We start from the raw sequence: 20,728 nt of genomic DNA, 5'->3' as shown, positions 1-20,728 counted from the left end.
CAGACGTATGTCGTCTTTCTCGTCTTAATCACTCGTTGCTGGTGCATTATTGTACAGAACCAACCGCTTTGTATTCTTTAGTGCGATTATTTCTTCGGTTTGCAAGTTTAACAAACTTAATCGTATAATAATTGCACTGGTCAACGAAATTACTTTAAAGTTAACTGGTGATGATAAATGACTGTTCCTAGATTTCTTCCACTGTGCGTAAAGCTTCCTGTTCTTTGCTGTACAATACCATTTGTGATGTTAACCGCCTGCCATCCGTATTATTTAACGCCAAAAGAACAGGGACCTTCGGATCGTACATGAACGCTATTCATTTGACGTGTAACAGAGAGTTCCACTAAGACACGGTTCATTGTGATGAAACTGGAGAAGTCGTATTACAGAGTGTGATTCACAATATGGCGTCAGGCGCAGCGCCCTGGCATACTGAAAAGCGTGGGATGACTAGTCCTTTAACTGTAGTACACTTCCATACCTCTAGAATGGAGAAGCTATATAATATTAAAGCTTGTACGGTAGGCAGAAAACTTGGCACTATCACTAATAATTCGTCCTTGAACAAATTTGTAGCTGATGAACAGTAGCCTGCATCCATTTCTCAAACTCATCGTGTCGTCGTGGAGTACGCCTGCATCGTATGCATCCAGCTCCTTCGTCGCGCAGTGTGGGTAGCGTGCAACGTAGGCGCTAGGAGATTGTATGTAACTGCTGACATTCCCATCAGTTACGGTCAAAGACTCTTTCTCCATTTGTTCTACATTCCTACTTTGAGTGTGTTGTGACTTGGCAAGACAGCCAAGTCACTATGAGAGGAAGCCGAAAGGCACACGTTTAAGCTCACGCAGGCTGGCGTGAGGTGTGGAACAGATAAGGGAATTTATAGTAGCAAAGAACGTACGTAGCTGCGGGAATACTTTACTTTAATCCACAATTGGTGAACATCGGTCTGACGGTACATGCATCACAAGATAAATAGCAAATGATAATGGCGCCTTGCTAGGTCGTAGCAAATGATGTAGCTGAAGGCTATGCTAACTATCGTCAGTGAACCATCGCTAGCAAAGTCGGCTGTACAACTGGGGCGAGTGCTAGGAAGTCTCTCTAGACCTGCCGTGTGGCGGCGCTCGGTCTGCAATCACTGATAGTGGCGACACGCGGGTCCGACGTATACTAGCGGACCGCGGCCGATTTAAAGGCTACCACCTAGCAAGTGTGGTGTCTGACGGTGACCCCACAGAGTGTAATAATGAATTCACCTATGTGATATGCTGCACTCTTCTCTAACTCCATTTTAGCTCCAGATGACGGCAGATGAAGGTAATTTTCTTGGTATGGAAGGAAGTGTATCAATAATGTTTCATGATGATGAATCTAAAATCCAGATGCGTTCATTCCTGAATCGCAAGGCACTCTTCTCCGCGTCAAGAAACCCTTTTTGAGATAGGAACCTAATGGTTACATTCGAACAATACATTTTCTTGCTGATACAGTTTACAAGTACCCACATACACATGATTCGTGATTTCTTTTGTTTTCGATATGGGATTAGGTATAATGTGCTGATGAATTTCTCTACTTGTATTTCCCCCTCGTTCCTTTCGTCCATCATTCTCTCTCTCTCTCTCTCTCTCTCTCTCTCTCTCTCTCTCTCTCTCTCTCTCTCTGTGTGTGTGTGTGTGTGTGTGTGTGTGTGTGTGTGTGTGTGTGTGTGTGTGTGTGTGTGTGTGTGTGCGCGCGCGCGTTTTGAATTCCGTCAAAATAACAGCATTTACATTATCGAAAAGCTTTCTGTTGAACTTTGCGTCTTACAACTTCGGTTGAGACTTTCCGCTGAAGAATTCTCTGACAGCGACATGCACAGGCTTTCCTCCACCAGACACGAAGTAATCTTTCCTGTCGCTGCACTGACATACTATGTAAAGAAACTTTTCATATTTTCCTCCGTCTTAGGAAGATATTACAATACAGACCAGCTTGGAGAGTTGCATCGAAACGGTCTTCGGACTGTAGACCAAGGAAGCAGCAGCAGCAACATAACAACAACACTAACACAGTATATACTGAGGAGAAAAGATCTCCATTATCAGATTTCAGTATCTTCGAGTAATTACTCCTAAAGGAATTGTAGTAGCATCTCGATCCTTTTTACGATCAGTTAATATCGGTTACTCTGCTGCCTACATATAGATTTGAGTATAGGATCGTTAACTGTTTATAAAGGTAACTCAGAAGGTTCGTGAGACCTGGTATCAATGGTACTGAGCGTAAGATTCAGCCTAATACATTGAATGTTTAAGTTGTACAATAAGTACTCCTTCACCATTTGTTTGTAACTATGGCGTCCTTTTAAGTCACCTTTTCACTCGGATAGGGAGGTAACTTCGACATACAGACCCTACATTCCTCAAATTCCTCATTAGTCATATTAATCGTCCTTAAGCGGCGAGACAGAGTAATTACCTTTGCGCCACAAAGACAAGGTTGTCGCTGTCCTAATATAAGTGCCTCAATAACAGGCAGATCATACGCCATGAGTACTTGGAGCTCCGCTCAGATGGTGAAGGAACGATCTTACGACTGTGCATATTCCAGTAGAATGCACCTGCTGGAATACGCAGAATGAACTTACATATTGTGTCATCACAAAATTTTAGGAAGGGTACCTGTGAAAATCTTACGAACCCTTTGAATACTGACAGTTGATAAATGAAGTTATCGCTGATTTTGTGGTTCCTGAAGGACAGGTGCGAGCGTCGTCACCTTCGCGCGACGCAGGACCTTCGCTCTGTCGATCTAACGACGCGCTGCGTGATCGGGGCAGCGCTCTGGTGGTCGGCTGCGGAACTACGTCAACAAGCTGCTGTCTTGCGAAGGATTTCGCGGTATAAAACAAGAGTGACGCCGTTATTTGGAGTGGTCGACAATTATGTAAAAGCTCCCGATAACGAAAGTCTCTTAATAATGTTAAAGGAAACTTGACACCTCTTCACACCTGTGCCAAGGGGCAGCTGTTCACTGCAGAGCTCAGTAGACCATCTCGTATTCGAAGACAGGTAATTGACACTTCAGATAAGACACTCTAATTGTTGGTGAAACACAATAATTAATATTATTTTCATTAATAACCAAATGAGTGTCATACTCTCTGAAGCTGCAGCCCCGTCGGAGGTTCGAGCCCACCCTCGGGCATACGTCTGTGTATTGTCCTTAGCTTAATTTAGTTTAAGTTAGATTAAGTAGTGTGTAAGACTAGGGACCCACGACCTCAGCAGTTTAGTTCCATAGGAACTTACCACAAACGTCAAACTGGTAAATACGCTCCTCTCTCTTTTTTTTTTAAATTCTTTATTGAGAAACTACAAGATTCATATGCGAGTGCAGGCTTTCTCGGCGAATTTCATATATGAAGTCTTCACGGGTTGTCAGCCGAATAGCGTCGTCGTCCCGTAGCAACGTTTCGATGGAATGCGTCTCCATCATCTTCAGGCGAAGTTGCTACGAGACGACGACGCTACTCGGCTGACAACCCGTGAAGACTTCATATACAAGATCCATGTCTAACCCAGCACCTAAATACGTTAGTGGGTCCTACTTTGTATTTACGTTACAACTACTGCAGCTGATCTTATTTTGTTACTACAGGAGTGTTGGTGCTGGCCATTACTAAGCTCTACTGTTACCTTATGCTACATGTTTCTTTTATTGCTGTGTTGCTTAGGGTTACTTCACTATTGATGTTTTTCTTTATATGCTACTTTGTCCATGCTTAAATAATCTACACTACCTGCAGCGTTACAGGTGTGCCAGCGTGTTATAAACCTACGTTATCGGCCGTGCCCACCGAGGTAATCCCAGTGGGCATGCCCGTGGTATCGGGCTGGCCCAAAATGTTGGAATCGCTGCAGTTCTATCCTAGTGGGATTATCCTCTCCTGTCCTACATCTAACCTAATTCCTGTTGTCATTTGTGGTGCGTGTCGTGATCGGTTGGAATGTGCCCCTCCCCCTCCCCTTAGTGCGAGGCGTGGCGGATCCCAGCCGTGAAGCGGAACAGGACAGGTGCACGGAATCTGAATTGGGCTCTATTTATTATTGATTGTTCCTTTGAAACTCTGTTAGAACTCTGCTCGATATTTCGTTAGCAAGTTTATTCCGTTAGCAGGTGGTACATGTCGTGATTTGGAAGTTGTCTTAGATGTGTTGCTACGTCATTGAAGACGGGGACACTCATACACCACATGGTCCGGGGTGCCCTGTACGACACCACAGTCACAGCCCGCTTTCCAAACCGGCATAGGTATGCCGGGTAGGGTCCATGTCCAGTAAGAAAGCGTAGCAGTCCTCTTGATGGCTTGAAGTATTTCAGCTGTAAACGCTCCTTGATGTTGGGCAGCAACCCATGTGTTCTTCGACCCGTTTCATCGTTATTTCACTGTTACTGCCATAACTCCTCCCCCTTCTTTTAATTCCAATTTTATCCTCTACGTGAATCCCCATTATTTCAACTATTTGGTCCCTTTTCTCTTTTTTCACCAAATACCATGCCGCCTGTTCCCATAATTTACTAGTAGTGCTCCCCCCTCCCCCCCCCCCCCCCCTGTATGCCCCTACAGAACGCATGAGCATATTTCGCTGCACTCTTCTTGCGGCAATGGTGGGTATGACCCTTGTGAGCCTGTGTGCCCACATTCCTGACCCGTATCCTACAATCGAGGTTAGAATACAATTGTGGTATAGTTTAGTAGCGGCACCACCGTTTAGTATTGCGAAAGTTAGTTTTGTGCGATTTCTGAGCACAAGTTACAGCCAGGTGCAGGCCAGATTGCAGTGAGTTACGCGTACCAACAGTTGCAAAGTAAAATAGTGACCACAGGGCCATCAAATTGCTGAAAGAGTATACGTAGCAGTTTTGCATGTCGCTAATCACAGGCAGAAGGGGCTCACTGGCCAACGTAGCTTGTTATGAGGACTTGACGCGAAGCGGCGCATATGGCAAAACAGAGGCGCAGAGCCACGTGTAAATAGGTACGGGTTTCTGACGAGATTGATTCAAGTGTGGCAGCTCTCCCGGATGGCGGGGCGTGTCATGCCACCAGCTACACGCAGCAGCAGATGGGGCGCCAGCGTTCCAGTCCACGGTGGGTCGCTGGTTCGACCCTCTGAGGCCAACGCGGGGTCCTTAGCCAACCAGCGGCGGGCCACTCCACGGATCACTGCCGCGGGCAGTCGTCCTGCCTTCCAACACACGCCAGAGGAATCCCGAGGCGCGGGCCACAGATTCGGACGCCGGATCACGGCCAGTTGCTGTCGCCGCGATCTCAGCCACGCTGGCGAGAAGCACGCAGCTGGCTGCCTGCGGCTCACACCGAGCGGCACAGAGTCGGCACTGACGCAGACCAGCGAGTCGACTGCCGGCCACAACTCTGCTTCTGTACAAGGCCGACACACAGTGCGTGCACAGGTCACTGAGGCACCCATTCCGTGCCAAGCCGTTTCGCAGACAGCGAACTGGTGTCCTCAGCATTGCGGAAGCCAGTGACGCAGATCTAAGCGAACGGGGGAACTGTAGTTGGAAATGATAAATCACTTGGAAAGCTCAGATGAGTTTTAATACGGTGCCTTCTACCTCTTCCCGCTACGTTTGGTGTTGCTGTTACATTCGGTTTCAGAAGTTGCCACTACGGTTTTATTAAGTTTGGTGACAAGTGGAAACGTTTGTGTCCGATCCCAGTCAAGTTGCTGAGTGATTCCAGGGATCTTCGTGTTACAGTGTCAATATGTGATGTAGAGTTCCACCTCTCGTCGACGACTACACCTAGATATCAGGCCTCATGGCGGCGAAGAACAGGTGAGCCGTATATTCTTACTGTTGGGTTTCTTATGAGTTGTCCCTTTAGTAGTAAGTACGTGGACTTGATAGGTGCTATCGTCATTTTTGCTGTACGGCACCATGCAGTCAGGATGGATATAGCCCTTTCGATTTTCGGCTCTAAGTCTTCTTCTCGCTTCCCACTGTTGAAGAGCAATTCGGGTATGGCGATTGAACACGATCGAGCACCTGTTCATAATGCGCTGCCTGTGGCGGAGTGGTTACACGACAATAACATTCCTGTACTGGACTGGCCAGCGCAGAGTCCTGACCTGAATCCTAGAGAACACCTTTGGGATGTTTTGGAACGCCGACATGGTGCCAGGCCTCACCGACCGACATCGATACCTCTCCTCAGTGCAGTACTCCGTGAAGAACGGGCTGCCATTCCCAACAAACCTTCCAGCACCTGATCAAAGGTATGCTGCGAGAGTGGAAGCTGTCATCAAGGCTAAGGGGGGGGGGGTCTAACGGTGGGCCAACACCATATCATGGAGGGCTCCACGAAAATGTAAGTCATTTTCAGCTAGGTGCCAGGATGCTTTTGATCACATAGTGTGCATATATAGCCGCCAAATGGTCACCGTGTCATCACAATGTTTGTCTATGGACATAAACCCGTACAGAAGTTGGGAAGAGTGTGTGATGTATCAGCACAGCATGGATTTTAACCTTTTACACAACGACACAAGCTCTGTAGAATTAATAAACCTATTAATGAACATCAGCTAAGCAGTACAAATCTATTATCTTACTTGCCTAAGCCTATTATACATTAAACCCCGAGCGAACTAGATACACAGCCAGCCGGCACGCGCGGGCAAAGGGGCGGAAAATACACAACAGCACAAGCAGAAACGAAATCAAAATGCAAGTAACTAGCGTGCGGGCTAATGGTATATCGAGTTCGCCTCCCTCCCCCCCCCCCCCCCCCTCCTGACGCAAAACACAAAGCGACTTACAGCAAATAGCCACACTTAAATCTGTGATTAAATCAGAATTAATTACAATATCCACATACTGTCATTGAAGGAATTATTGTACTTTGATTAATAGAATCAGTTTCAAACTATTTAAACACACAATAACAACTGGCCTCTCAGTAACTCGTAAGAATTTATGAAACTAGTCATTTAGAATTAGACACGTGTCTTTCAGACACACTATTACTTCAGATAGAAACGTAACAGTAATGTTATTGCAACTGTCGGCAAAAAAAAATTATCCGTGTATATTTATAGCAATTGACCAGCTTAACTCAGTCGTGTGATATGAAAACAGCACTTATACAAGGACCAGCCAAACTGTTTTCAATGACGCTTAACACTGAAAGTAGCAACCTACGAACAGAATGTATTAACACTCAAGGACCTAGTAAATGTTAATCATCATATCACATCACTTACAGCTCTCAGTAGAACCTTGCACTCTAAGCAAGTTGAAATTAACACATTCGAGGACAGACTCAGTAGGTGTGGCAATGGATGGCCAAGATAATGAAATCAACAGCACTGAACCGAGCAGTCGATTCCGGCCACAATTTGCAGCACAAGCGAGGCCCTCACCCTCTTGCTTGTTCGACGAAGCCGGCCGCCGCAGTCTCGGTGCCGGGAGACATGTAGGAAGCGAAATACACCAACGGCTTCCCAGTAACGTGACTGCTCCCACGCCTCGGATATTTGCTACGGCGCCGCCACCCGGGTAAACAGCCCCTTTCAAGACGTGCTCTTCCTGCTGCCTCGCACGGCGCCTGTACTGTCCGCCAGACTTGGCAAACGACGTTACTGCTGGGCGTCCCAGATCAAAATCCTCGCTACTCGCTACGGCTTAACCCCCTCGCTCCCCGATCGGCCCGGTAGGTGGCGCGACCGCGCGCTCTGCGCACACCACCGGGAAGATGACTCATACTGGCGGCGGGAACATCGCTGATCCAGCCACACGGCTCAGTGTGTAACAAGAGTCATTCGACCAAATTACACTCCTGGAAATGGAAAAAAGAACACATTGACACCGGTGTGTCAGACCCACCATACTTGCTCCGGACACTGCGAGAGGGCTGTACAAGCAATGATCACACGCACGGCACAGCGGACACACCAGGAACCGCGGTGTTGGCCGTCGAATGGCGCTAGCTGCGCAGCATTTGTGCACCGCCGCCGTCAGTGTCAGCCAGTTTGCCGTGGCATACGGAGCTCCATCGCAGTCTTTAACACTGGTAGCATGCCGCGACAGCGTGGACGTGAACCGTATGTGCAGTTGACGGACTTTGAGCGAGGGCGTATAGTGGGCATGCGGGAGGCCGGGTGGACGTACCGCCGAATTGCTCAACACGTGGGGCGTGAGGTCTCCACAGTACATCGATGTTGTCGCCAGTGGTCGGCGGAAGGTGCACGTGCCCGTCGACCTGGGACCGGACCGCAGCGACGCACGGATGCACGCCAAGACCGTAGGATCCTACGCAGTGCCGTAGGGGACCGCACCGCCACTTCCCAGCAAATTAGGGACACTGTTGCTCCTGGGGTATCGGCGAGGACCATTCGCAACCGTCTCCATGAAGCTGGGCTACGGTCCCGCACACCGTTAGGCCGTCTTCCGCTCACGCCCCAACATCGTGCAGCCCGCCTCCAGTGGTGTCGCGACAGGCGTGAATGGAGGGACGAATGGAGACGTGTCGTCTTCAGCGATGAGAGTCGCTTCTGCTTTGGTGCCAATGATGGTCGTATGCGTGTTTGGCGCCGTGCAGGTGAGCGCCACAATCAGGACTGCATACGACCGAGGCACACAGGGCCAACACCCGGCATCATGGTGTGGGGAGCGATCTCCTACACTGGCCGTACACCACTGGTGATCATCGAGGGGACACTGAATAGTGGATGGTACATCCAAATTGTCATCGAACCCATCGTTCTACCATTCCTATACCGGCAAGGGAACTTGCTGTTCCAACAGGACAATGCACGTCCACATGTATCCCGTGCCACCCAACGTGCTCTAGAAGGTGTAAGTCATCTACCCTGGCCAGCAAGATCTCCGTATCTGTCCCCCATTGAGCATGTTTGGGACTGGATGAAGCGTCGTCTCACGCGGTCTGCACGTCCAGCACGAACGCTGGTCCAACTGAGGCGCCAGGTGGAAATGGCATGGGAAGCCGTTCCACAGGACTACATCCAGCATCTCTACGATCGTCTCCATGGGAGAATAGCAGCCTGCATTGCTGCGAAAGGTGGATATACACTGTACTAGTGCCGACATTGTGCATGCTCTGTTGCCTGTGTCTATGTGCCTGTGGTTCTGTCAGTGTGATCATGTGATGTATGTGACCCCACGAATGTGTCAATAAAGTTTCCCCTTCCTGGGACAATGAATTCATGGTGTTCTTATTTCAATTTCCAGGAGAGTACTTTCTTCCATTCCTCTATAGACGACGTTTTGTGGTTTCGGCACCACGTTTTCTTGTTACGAGGATTAGCGTAACTGACGAATGATTTTGGAGTTACAGGTCGCCCTGCAACCCCAGCTTATGCAGCTCCCTTCGTGCTGTTTTGGTGCTGACAGGGTTCGCAAGTGCGACTCTTAGGTCTTCAGTGACTTTGGCACTTGTTGTCCACTCTTTTTCCCCCTCACAGTTCCCTTCAGTGCCGTGTGTCAAGACCACTCTACACATACTTTCGTCCGGGTTGTGGCTTAGCTTTGTCCGATTTCCCTGTAGGCCTTCGATACGGTGCCCCTTGAAACACCAAACACTTTGGCTACCTCGGGTTAGAGAAGCGGCCACCGCACCAGCACCGACAATGAGCCCACGTTCGGATGCTCTGGTGTCGGACGCAACGCAGCCTGACCACGGCTGACACGATTCCAGCGTTCTGAGGACACCGCACAGGCGCCGCTCGTGGTCAAATACGACGTCGCAGCCTGCAGGCTTGGCTGCCATCTGAATTTATGTTCAAACATGCATTTCACGCGGTTTCTCCATACTGCTCTCCAGCCCCTGAATTTACATAGGGTTGCACGTAGCGCTCCAACAGTTTCCTACCGACTGGCATTACAGCACAAATCTTACACTTGGAAATCGCGTGACAGTGCTGACTAGCTGATTTTGTGGTTGAGTAGCTATTACTTGAACGATAAATCGTTCACTCTCCCTGTGTCATGTACATATGAAAAGAGTGCAGTGTAAGGGACATCACGTCTAGGTGAATTTAAATTTGAGTATAAGGATCAGTTTTAAATTCTAGTACATTAAACTACCCATCACAGCGACACACTCCCAATTGAAAATTGCTGTGCGCATTTCATCATTGCATATTGTTAGTTACATGTTACATGGGTATGATCACAGTGTACCATAATGACGTGGATCGAATAAAATTATACGATATTACATTAACTAGCTTCAACTTTCGAAGCATGCTATCCTCTTGCAAATTAGACCGTATTACAAAAAACGAGTATATACGTCAACCAACATGTGTCCCACAACACCCAATGATTCTCATGCCCCATTCTGTGTATCTGAAGGGCTTCACTCCATATCCTTGTGTGTGACAGCCGCAAGAATAATTTACTTTGCTGAAAAGACAAAGAAGGGCAGCCTTGCAACACACATCGCAAAGAGCGTGTACATTTTGCCAGACGAACCGCATTTCTGCTGCATAAAACTGACGCTGACTATCAATACAGGACGACTGACACATTTTCAGCGTGGGGAGTGTACTTGTAGCTGTCCATCGTCGACATTTAGATGCAATCTGTGATGGGCTCAAATTGCTGTTAGCCCTAGTCTGCTGATGTTTCGCACTGGACACGACCTCACCAAACTCTTTCGACCTGACAGCCTACCCTACTGCAGCGTATACAGCGTGGTCCGTTGATAGTGACCGGGCCAACATTTTATTTCGGTTGTTCCAATGTGATAGATGTACCTTTCTGAACTTATCATTTCTGAGAACGCATGCTGTTACAGCGTGCTTACCTGTAAATACCACATTAATGCAATAATTGCTCAAAATGTTGTCCGTCAACCTCAATGCATTTGGCAATACGTGTAACGACATTCCTCTCAACAGCGAGTAGTCCGCCTTCCGTAATGTTCGCACATGCATTGACAATGCGCTGACGCATGTTGTCAAGCGTTGTTGGTGGATCACGATAGCAAATCAACTTTCCCCACAGAAAGAAATCCGGGGACATCAGATCTGGTGAACGTGCGGGCCACGGTATGGTGCTTAGACGACCAACCCACCTCTCATGAAATATGCTATACAACACCGCTTCAACCGCACGCGAGCTATGTGCCGGACATCCATCATGTTGGAAGTACATTGCCATTCCGGCATGCAGTGAAACATCTTGTAGTAACATCAGTAGAACACTACGTAGGAAATCAGCATACATTGCACCATTTAAACTGCCATCAAGAAACTGGGGGCCAATTATCCTTCCTCCCATAATGCCGCACCATACATTAACCCGCCAAGGTCGCTGATGTTCCACTTGTCGCAGCCATCGTGGACTTTCTGTTGCCCAATTGCGCATATTATGCCGGTTTACGCTACCGCTGTTGTGAATGACGCTTCGTCGCTAAATAGAACGCGTGCAAAAAATCTGACATCGTTCCGTGATTTCTCTTGTGCCCAGTGGCAGAACTGTACACGACGTTCAAAGTCGTCGCCATGCAATTCCTGGTGCATAGAAATATGCCACGGGTGCAATCGATGTTGATGTAGCATTCTCAACACCGACGTTTTTGAGATTCCCGATTCTCGCGCAGTTTGCTACTGATGTGCGGATTAACCGCGACAGCAGCTAAAATACCTACTTGGGCATTATCATTTGTTGTAGGTAGTGTTCGACGTTTCACATCTGGCTGAACACTTCCTGTTTCCTTAAATAACGTAACTATCCGGCGAACGGTCCGGACACTTGGATGGTGTCGTCCAGGATACCGAGCAGCATATATAGCACACGCCCGTTGGGCATTTTGATCACAAAATCCATACATCAACACGATATTGGCCTTTTCCGCAATTGGTAAACGGTCGATTTAAACACAGGTAATGTATCACGAAGCAAATACCGTCCGCACTGGCGGAATGTTACGTGGTACCACGTACTTATACGTTTGTGACTATTACAGCGCCATCTATCAGAAAGCGAAAAAAGTGGTCCAATTAAAACATTCATATTTCTTTACGTACTACACGAATATGAAATAAAAATGGGGGTTCCTATTTAAAAAAACGCAGCTGATATCCGTTTGACCTATGGCAGCGCCATCTAGCGGGCCAACCATATCGCCATCTGGTTTCCCCCTTCAAGCTAGACAAGTTTCGTCCTTTCTAGTTTTTTCGTTTGATGCTTATTTCTTGAGATATTTGTCCGGCTCACGATCAATGGACCGCCCTGTATAACATTGCCTCAGTTCCTGTTGCTACGTGCGAGTCCCTGTGATGTCTGTGTGCAGGAAACTCCGGCAACGTATTCGTAGCAAGAGAATAAGAGGCACACGCAGCTACATCTGCGCCATTAGCGGTTGCAACCTACTTCATCAGTTATTTGCTGGGTGTATTCCGGGCTCTGTTTCCTTCTACAGATTTTACCTTCTACAGTTTCCTCCAGTATAATGGAAGTTATGCCCTGATATCTTAAAAGATGTCGTACCATCGTGTCCCTTCTTCTTGTTACTGTTTTCCATTTTCCATATATTCCTTTCCTCGCCTATTCTCCGGAGAACCTCCTCATTCCTTATCAGTCCACCTAATTTTCTGCATTCTTTTGTAACAACACATCTCAGATGCTTCGATTCTCTTCTTCTCTGGTTTTTCCGGAGTCGATGTTTCACTACTACACAAAGCCGTGCTGCAAATTCTTTGAAATTTCTTCCCAAATTAAGACCTATGTTTGATACTAGTAGACTTCTCTTGGACAGAAACGCCCTTTTTGCCAGTGCTAGTCTGCTTTTTATGTCTTCCTTGCTCCGACCGTCATCTGTTATTTTACTGCCTAGGTAGCAAAATTCCATAATTTCATCTATTTCGTGATCGCCGATTCTGATGTTAAGTTTCTCGCTGTTCTCATTTCTGCTATTTCTCATTACTTTCGTCTTTCCTCGATTTACTCTTAGTCCAGATTCTATACTCATTAGGATGTTTACTTCTTTCAGCAGATCCTGTAATTCTTATTCACCTGATACGCTAAGAGTGCTTAAAAACATGTCTTGAGTCACAAAGGCTTGACAACTTCTGCCACACTCCATACAGGAACCATGAACTGCAGTACGCTTAGGACTGAAGGTATCAGAGGTACTGGGTGAAAGGAAAAGCGTCATGTATAGCTGCACTTAAGAAATGTATTTTGTTTTAGGGTTACAGAACGAGGCAGGTACTAAGGAGTAGGTCTCATCATTAACAAGAAAACTAAACATAGAACTGTCGATGCTAAAGGAAGCTCTATATTAAAATAAATAAAAGATACTCGTTGAAAATTTTGCAAATGTATACCTCGACAACCACGCACGCTATTGAAGAACATGGTTGAAGATCTTTATGAACAGTTACAGGAAGTGTTATACAAAAGTGGTTAACATTAAAAGATGTTTTTAAAGGGCAACTTTAATCCAAAAATGGGGACTAAGTTGAAAAATTACTCTTCAGTAGGTAACTTCTGGTTTGACAATAGGAACGTAAGAGGTGACACCACTACCAGAGAATGTTCCACAGACTTTAAACTGCGACTGCGTGTTCGTTACGTTGCAGGTACAGAGTGTATCTCACCGGTTTGCAGTGACGTCGTTCGGTATCATTGTATGTTTATTGATTTCATGCCCATCGATCCATTCTCGATGGATCGGTCAGTATGAAATCAATGAAAATACTAAGATATAAAATGATGGCACTGTAAACCCGTCAGAAAAACTGCAGTGCAATGAATATGCAGTGATAGTTGAAAATCTGTGGGAGAGTCTCTGGTAGTGGTGTGTGTGTGTGTGTGTGTGTGTGTGTGTGTGTGTGTGTGTGTGTACGAGGGAAAAGGTCTATTGCTCTCCTGGAAATCCCTGGAGCACGTTGTGGTCTCATAGGACGAGTGGAAAATTTCGAGCCTTCGGTTAGACGTCACACCGAGAGGTCGTCGTACCAGCAGGCAGCGCCACGGGCTCCAGTCGCTTTTTGCTCTCCTTCCAGTCCAGTCGTTGTCAGTCTGGTGCTACGCAACCACTGAGTCTTCCGTGCTGTCGCTCACGTATATGATCTTTCAATTAAATCTCTACACTGTCTCCCAATTTCTGCATAACCGTACGTACGTGTAATACTATCCACCACTATCTGTACTTCGTCAGCTTTATAGTAAGTATGTTTACTAAGAACCGACTGAAATTATCCTTAGCAAATCATCGTTATCGATTTGTAAGACCCAACGCTGCCAATCTCCTGAAAATTTCGCCGCAGATTCTTACTGTCTGATGTCTTCTATGAGCCTTCCGTAGTGACAAACATTTTTATGAGATTTCTAGTTACGCTTCTGGATGTGTAACGACAGACATCCAAACGTTGATCCCGTATTGAACTTTCTCGCGATTTCTGATAGAATCCTAAACGTAAGACTTTCGCTTACAGTAGGCATATACATAATAAACAGTTTTGTTATTTCCTATCAGCACTACAGGCAGTGGAATGCCCGAACGAGGTGTGTGTCAAATGAGACTTGGGGCTGCCTCTGGTAAAGTCGCGTACAAACACAGACGCGAAAGCGCTTGCGATTCATGGTGCGATTTTCGGTGTTAAATTTTGGTGGCAACGTCTAACCCGTCATATAGTGTGCGTTTTATGCAGATTATATTAAAGCTGTAAAAGAACTGAAGAGGACAATAAAAATAGCACAGTCTCTTTAGCAGTATTACCATAAACGCAACTTACCATCAATTCGTTTGCTTAATTTAGAGCTTTTGTGAAATGTGCAGCCTTGGGACATGATTGATATAAAAACACAACTTTTGTATCACATGACATAGAGACACCTTCGGATCAAAACCTAAAAAAAGACACCACTACACAGATATCTACATATTTTTCAACGTACCGTAGGTGCAACCACAACGGAGGGGTATCTGTTGAGATGCCAGACAAACGTGTGGTTCCTGAAGAGGGGCAGCAGCCTTTTCAGTAGCTGCAGGGGCAACAGTCTGGATGATTGAGTGATCTGGCCTTGTAACACTAACCAAAACGGCCTTGCTGTGCTGGTATTGCGAACGGCTGAAAGCAAGGGGAAACTACAGCCGTAATTTTTCTCGAGGGCATGCAGCTTTACTGTACGGTTAAATGATGATGGCATCCTCTTGGGTAAAACATTCCGGAGGTGAAAACAGTCCCCCAATCGGATCTCCGGGCGGGGACTACTCAAGAGGATGTCGTTATCATGAGGAAGAAAAGTGGCGTTCTACGGATCGAAGCGTGGAATGTCAGATCCCTTAATCGGGCAGGTAGGTTAAAAAATTTAAAAAGGGAAATGGATAGGTTAAAGTTAGATATAGTTGGAATTAGTGAAGTTCGGTGGCAGGAGGAACAAGACTTTTGGCCAGGTGTATACTGGGTTATAAATACAAAATCAAATAGGGGTAATGCAGGAGTAGGTTTAATAATGAATAAAAAAAATAGGAGTGCGGGTAAGCTACTACAAACAGCATAGTGAACGCATTATTGTGGCCAAGATAGACACGAAGCCCACGCCTACTACAGTAGTACAAGTTTATATGCCAACTAGCTCTGCAGGTGATGAAGAAATTGATGAAATGTATGACGAGATAAAAGAAATTATTCAGGTAGTGAAGGGAGACGAAAATTTAATAGTCATGGGTGACTGGAATTCGAGAGTAGGAAAAGGGAGAGAAGAAAACATAGTGGGTGAATATGGATTTGGGGTAAGAAATGAAAGTGGAAGCCGTCTGGTAGAATTTTGCACAGAACATAACTTAATCATAGCTAACACTTGGTTCAAGAATCATAAAAGAAGGTTGTATACATGGAATTAGCCTGGAGATACTGACAGGATTCAGATAGATTATACAGGGTGTTACAAAAAGGTACGACCAAACTTTCAGAAAACATTCCTCACACACAAAGAAAGGAAATATGTTATGTGGACATGTGTCCGGAAACGCTTACTTTCCATGTTAGAGCTCATTTTATTACTTCTCTTCAAATCACATTAATCATGGAATGGAAACACACAGCAACAAAACGTACCAGCGTCACTTCAAACACTTTGTTACAGGAAATGTTCAAAATGTCCTCCGTTAGCGAGGATACATGCATCCACCCTCCGTCGCATGGAATCCCTGATGCGCTGAAGCATCCCTGGAGAATGGCGTATTGTATCACAGCCGTCCACAATACGAGCACAAAGAGTCTCTACATTTGGTACCGGGGTTGGGTAGACAAGAGCTTTCAAATGCCCCCATAAATGAAAGTCAAGAGGGTTGAGGTCAGGAGAGCGTGGAGGCCACGGAATTGGTCCGCCTCTACCAATCCATCGGTCACCGAATCTGTTGTTGAGAAGCGTACGAACTCTTCGACTGAAATGTGCAGGAGCTCCATCGTTCATGAACCACATGTTGTATCGTACTTGTAAAGGCACATGTTCTAGCAGCACAGGTAGAGTGTCCCGTATGAAATCATGATAACGTGCTCCATTGCGCGTAGATGGAAAGTTGTACAGTACGTACTGTAACATTGAAATTAAGCGTTTCCGGACACATGTCCACATAACATTTATTTGTGTGAGAGGAATGTTTCCTGAAAGTTTGGCCGTACCTTTTAGTAACACCCTGTATAATGATAAGACAGAGCTTTAGGAACCAGGTCTTAAATTGTAAGACATTTCCAGGGGCAGATGTGGACTCTGACCACAATCTGTTGGTTATGAGCTGTAGATTAAAACTGAAGAAACTGCAAAAAGGTGGGAATTTAAGGAGATGAGACCTGGATAAACTGACTAAAACCAGAGGATGTACATAGTTTCAAGGAGAGTATAAGGGAACAATTGACAGGAATGGGGGAAAGAAATACAGTAGAAGAATGGGTAGCTCTGAGGGATGAAGTAGTGGCTCAAATGGTTCAAATGGCTCTGAGCACTATGGGACTTAACTTCTGAGGTCATCAGTCCCCTAGAACTTAGAACTACTTAAACCTAACTAACCTAAGGACATCACACACATCCATGCCCGAGGCAGGATTCGAACCTGAGACCGCAGCGGTCGCGCGGTTCCAGACTGTCGCGCCTAGAACTGCTCGGCCACTCCGGCCGGCGATGAAATGGTGAAGGCAGCAGAGGATCAAGTAGGTAAAAAGACGAGGCCTAGTAGAAATCCTTGGGTAACAGAAGAAATATTAAATTTAATTGATGAAAGGAGAAAATATAAAAACAAGGTAAATGAAGCAGGCAAAAAGGAATACAAACGTCTCAAAAATGAAATCGAAAGGAAGTGCAAAATGGCTAAGCAGAGATGGCTAGAGCACAAATGTAAATATGCAGAGGCATATATTACTAGGCGTAAGATAGATACTGACTACAGGGAAATTAAAGTGACCTTTAGAGAAAAGAGGACCACTTGTATGAATATCAAGAGCTCAGATGGAAACCCAGTTGAAAGCAAAGAAGGGAAAGCAGAAAGGTGGAAGGAGTATATAGAGGGCCTATACAAGGGCGATGTACTTGAGGACAATATTATGGAAATAGAAGAGGAGGTAGATGAAGTTGAAATGGGAGATACGATACTGCGTGAAGAGTTTGATAGAGCACTAAAAGACCTGAGGCGAAACAAGGCCGCGGGAGTAGACAACATTCCATTAGAACTACTGATAGCCTTGGGAGAGCCAGCCCTGACAAAACACTACCATCTGGTGAGCAAGATGTATGAGACAGGCGGAATACCCTCAGACTTCAAGAATAATATAATAATTACAATCCCAAAGAGAGAAGGTGTTGAGGGATGTGAAAATTACCGAACTATCAGTTTAATAAATCACAGCTGCAAAACACTAACGCGAATTCTTTACAGACGAATGGAAAAACTGGTAGAAGTCGACCTCGGGGAAGATCAGTTTGGATTCCGTAGAAATGTTGGAACACGTGAGGCAATACTGACCGTACGACTTATCTTAGAATAAAGATTAAGGAAAGGCAAACCTACGTTTCTAGCATTTGTAGACTTGGAGAAAGCTTTTGACAATGTTGACTGGAATACTCTCATTCAAATTCTAAAGGTGGCACGGGGTAAAATACAGGGAGCGAAGTGCTATTTATAATTTGTTCAGAAACCAGATGGCAGTTATAAGAGTCGAGGGGCATGAAACGGAAGGGAGTGAGACAGGGTTGTAGCCTCTCCCTGATGTTATTCAATCTGTATATTAATCAAGCAGTAAAGGAAACAAAAGAAAAATTCGGAGTAGGTATTAAAATCCATGGAGAAGAAATAAAAACTTTGAGGTTCGCCGATGACATTGTAATTCTGTCAGAGACAAGAAAGGACTTGGAAGAGCAGTTGAACGGAATGGACAGTATCTTGAAAGGAGGGTATAAGATGAACATCAACAAAAGCAAAACAAGGATAATGGAATGTAGTCTACTTAAGTCGGGTGATGCTGAGGGAATTAGATTAGGAAATGAGGCACTTAAAGTAGTAAAGGAGTTTTGCTATTTGGGGAGCAAAATAACTGATGATGGTCGAAGTAGAGAGGATATAAAATGTAGACTGGGAATGGCAAGGAAAGCGTTTCTGAGGAAGAGAAATTTATTAATGTCGAGTATAGATTTATGTGTCAGGAAGTCGTTTCTGAACGTATTTATATGGAGTGTAGCCATGTATGGAAGTGGAACATGGACGATAAATAGTTTGGACAAGAAAAGAATAGAAGCTTTCGAAATGTGGTGCTACAGAAGAATGCTGAGAATTAGATGGGGAGATCACGTAACTAATGAGGGGGCATTGAATAGAATTTGGGAGGAGTTTGTGGCACAACTTGTCAAGAAGAAGGGACCGGTTGGTAGGGCAGCGTGGAGGGTAAAAATCGCAGAGGGAGACCAAGAGATGAATACACTTAGCAGATTCAGAAGGATGTAGGTTGCAGTAAGTACTGAGAGATGAAGAAGCTTGCACAGGATAGAGTAGCATGGAGAGCTGCATCAAACCAGTCTCAGGACTGAAGACAACAACAACAAGAGCAACAACAACAACAAATAACGCCAGGGCGATTGTTCATTATGTATATTACGAATACAGAAGTTTGTATGTGTGTGTGGGGGGGGGGGGGCGTGGGGGGGGGGGGCAGCTTGCGCTTTGTTCCTTCTCGCTGAAAATACGGCACGGATTAGGACGAAATCTGGAACGGAGATTACTTATACCCTGATTTAGCACATAGGCTACGTTATATGTAGCTGCATGTCAAAGTGGTGGGGATGGAGGGGAGAGGGTAGTTTATCGGACGGCGCACGAATAATTTTATTCATCCAGCATCTGGGAATGAGAGCACTTCATGGTTTGGAACAATCTTCATTCAGAATATCGAATTTTTACGAATCCTTTACTCGCTGACAATCCCGACAAAATGATGAAAGTACAATAACACTTACTATATTTTCGCCGTTCATGTAGCAAAACTGTCACATGAAGCAGAACTGTCACATGAAGCAAAACTTTTTTTTTTAAGTTATTACTTCTTTACCTACTAAGTGTGTCCATGAAACATTTTGCAAACAGTATCTACATATGTTGAAAATACGTGCAAGGATCTATCGTCCGGGCTGCTAATAATAAAAAAAACCGTCTGATCTCTCCATTTTATTTTTAATTGCTACGTGCTTCTCGGTGAAATGTTTAACACGAACTACAGCGACGTCTTCAGGTGTGAAATTTGCAGACGCAAATGAGCATGCTGAAATATTCCTTTCCTTGTTAATTCTGTAACGTAAAGTTACACAACAGGTACGCCGCATTTCACACACGCACAGCACGTAACAGAACGATATATTGTTTTCGACAGCACGAAAAACATGGACGAGGTGAAACAGAGACTGCCTTTGTAGGAGAAAGCGACGTGTTTACGTACCTAGTAGTATCTCTGTTAGATTTTGGCGAGTATCCTGATATCCAGTCACAGACATCTCGAAAGAAATTCAACCCAAACAAAGCTCGAACTCTGCCGATGATTCTTGCTCGGATGCACAAGCCTTTGCAGAGCGTGGAGCCTGCGATAGTAGGCTACAGGAATCGGCCTGTGCGCTGCCCCGAAACTGTGTCGTCTCACGGGTTTCCCGCGGGGCCCACGAGAAACACGGGCCGCGCGACGGGCTTGTGACGTCACACTAGTCGGCTCGGGGGCAACGAGATATACGGGCCCTGCAAAAAACTTCTGACGTCACACTAACCGGCTTCTCCGTCATACTGCCGGAGCGCTCAGCACCGTGCTGGAACCACGGGAAATAAATATTTAATTGAAAAAGCAGTAACAAAAAATCTCAATTTCGTCGTGTGTTATCGAGAACTTACATGCATTTAAACTGACAGTCAAGAATTATTAAACTCGTCTGAAATACACTGAGGACTAATGTAACTTGTACACCTGCCTAATATCGAGTAGCGCCCCCGCGAGCGATCAGAAGTGCCGTAACGCGAGGTGGCATGGACTCGACCCAACGTCTGAAGTACGAGTAGTGCTGGAGGGAATTGACACCACGAAAGCTGCAGGACTGTCCATAAATCGGTAAGACTACGAGGGGGGTGGAGCTCTTATCTGAACAACACATTGCAAGGCATCCCAGATACGGTCAATAATGTTCATGTCTGGGAAGTTTAGTGGCC

Source organism: Schistocerca piceifrons, chromosome 8 (assembly GCF_021461385.2).
Source record: "Schistocerca piceifrons isolate TAMUIC-IGC-003096 chromosome 8, iqSchPice1.1, whole genome shotgun sequence".
NCBI classification, from domain to species: domain Eukaryota; kingdom Metazoa; phylum Arthropoda; class Insecta; order Orthoptera; family Acrididae; genus Schistocerca; species Schistocerca piceifrons.
The sequence above is the reverse complement of the archived record's forward strand: the minus strand, read 5'-3'. Positions refer to the sequence as shown.